The 2,500-nt window shown below is 38.2% G+C and overlaps 1 protein-coding gene across 1 annotated transcript in view; it reads left to right on the top strand.

Moving 5' to 3' along the window:
• The window catches only part of LOC137870073 (ubiquitin-conjugating enzyme E2-17 kDa-like), an 8,764-nt gene that overhangs the window by 1,739 nt on the left and 4,525 nt on the right, over positions 1-2,500 (top strand). The window lies entirely within an intron of this gene.

Genomic DNA, 2,500 nt, shown 5'->3' with positions numbered 1-2,500 from the left:
TATGTTTTTTGTTTTTATCAATTTAGACGACGTGATTGTGCATCAGGACGTTTTGATGTATGATGTCATCTTATTGGATTAATAATTAAATTAAATTCAAACTATGTATTTGCATATTGTGCCGGAAGTTTGAGAACACGGCAGATAAAATATGACGATTAACTTCTTAGTCTTTGTTGTTATTTTATAAGTAAAAATGTACTGTGGACGAGTAGATATCAGTGAAAAGACTTCTGACAATAATTTTATTTTATTTTTGCAACTTTTGCCAAACATTCACTTGTTCCAGCTGCTGAAATATGAGGATTTTCTGCTTTTATTAAACTGAATATTGATTTGTGACATTTGAAGATGTGATCTTTGACATTTTTCTGTGAGATATTATGAATTAATTATTGAAAACGGTCGTTCCAGCCCTTGAGTTTGATCTTTTATTCACGGTTCAGTAATCTGGTAGTTTGACTATTGAACCATTTAGGAGTTTTTAAAATACTTCTAGTTGTATTTTTACACAGTAAACTTAAATCAAGCGTTTGATAGTAAAATACAGAGAGGACTCAAAGTTATGTGGCGTCAAAACGTCCATAAAGATTTCATGCTATAAATAAACAATGAATAAAAACACATTACTCTTCGTTTACTGTTACTTTTACACACTTCTATAACGTAGGTTGAGAAATGCATGCGACACCGAGATGACATCTTAATTAGTAATAAAAGGGAAATGTAATCGTAGAATGTAATTCAGTTCTTTTGCTGGTAAATAATCTAGCTGGTATTTCTTCTGTCATCTAAAATAGCAAAGCAACAGTTTAAATGTTGAGTTTAACAGAGAAACCAACTAGAAGAGTCTTAAATGTGTCCAGACATCTGTGCGACACGCAACCAGCTTTCTGAAGGCAACGCTAATCAAGCTCAACATGATCAGAGTCTGTTTGACTGCAGGATGTGTTTCACTGTCTAAAACTGTGAGGCGTTAAAGCTGGAGTGCGTAACGTTTGTCTCCCCCTGCTGGCAGAGACGGTAATTATTAACATTATGAATCTGAATTAAACAAACACTGTGGATGTGTTGGTAAAGTTCTGTCCACCGTGACTCCTTATTCCCCCAAATGTTTTCTACTTGTTAGGTTAAAGTGGTTCACCGGATTAAATCTGTTTCTGTTGCATTAAATCAACTTTCTTAGTGAGTATGACTCGTTTCTTCCTTAACTCAAATGTCAACATTATGAAAGAAGCTGCGAACTATTCACTACCACCGTAGTTTAAAGTGGATCTGAAGTATTTTCCAGAGTACTTTAGAGGTAAACTCATGAAGTATTTCTTGAATAACTTCAGTAGTAGTCTGTGTACTTCTTAAAGAGGGTACTGGTTCTCTCTCCAGCTGCTTCTGTCTCAGTCTGAATTCCTGACTGTCTTCTCGCCTCCTGAACTCAAGTCAGATCTGAAAGATGAGCTGTGTGTGTGTGTGTGTGTGTGTGTGTGTGTGTGTGTGTGTGTGTGTGTGTGTGTGTGTGTGTGTGTGTGTGTGTCACATACCAACACACACAGGCCTGAAATACAACCCCCCCCCCCCCGATATACCCTGATCTGTCCACACAACTCTTCTCTCCTCTGAGTATAAATAGAGCTCTGTGCTGACACACATCACTAGTGACCTCCTTGTGTTTAATGCTGCGTTCACAGACACAGAGGTTCAGCTTCATGTTTAGAATAGGTCTTTCTTTGTGGTGACGAGGGGCTGCTCAACGCTTTGTTTCAATCATTCATTTGATTAATAAAACGTCAAAAACAGGGAGACGTCCGAGATGACGAACGTCTTTAAATGTGTCCGACTGTTGGTGAAGAACTCCTAACAGTCTGCCTTCAACACCCTGTAAGCAGTAGTTGACCATTAATCCTGAAGCTGTGTTCCTGCGTCAGTGTGAGCTAACCACACTGTGGACTACTTTAAGCCTCGTTGTCACACCGTCGTTACAGCAAGCAGGACATACAAACGGATGTCTCAACGCTACGTTCCTCTTATTCTAGGGTTTGTAGAGCTTAAAGAGTGAAGCGTCCTCAGCGTGTTCTCTGGAAACAAACCTGGTTAAACTCATTTGAACCCTCTTAGGACCGACACTGTAGGGCTTTAGGAGACCGTCGTGAAGAAAGTGATGTCAGCTGAGACTAGACGACGTGAAGCGTCAATCATTGGAAGAATAAAGAAGAATAAAGCAGGTCAAGGAATATAACAGCGCAGCTTTAATTACCACCAAACGTAGTCTGGAGTTAAACAGTTAAACCTTTGATCTGCTGGTTAAACCGCTCTGTTAGAGATCAGCTGTTGTTGACGTTTTAAAAACAGGAACCGGTCGACAGAACAAAAACAAACGAAGCAGACAGAAACACATCTTTGAAGTGATTTGGTTGTTTCAGTGAGACGGATGATAATTCATCTGATTATATGATATGATATATATATATACATATCTATATATATATATATCTATATCTATATA

This window comes from Cebidichthys violaceus, unplaced genomic scaffold, assembly GCF_023349555.1.
Source record: "Cebidichthys violaceus isolate CVI_PGR_0920_01 unplaced genomic scaffold, fCebVio1.0.p SCAF_129, whole genome shotgun sequence".
NCBI lineage: Eukaryota > Metazoa > Chordata > Actinopteri > Perciformes > Stichaeidae > Cebidichthys > Cebidichthys violaceus.
This window is presented reverse-complemented; position numbering and strand designations above follow the sequence as displayed.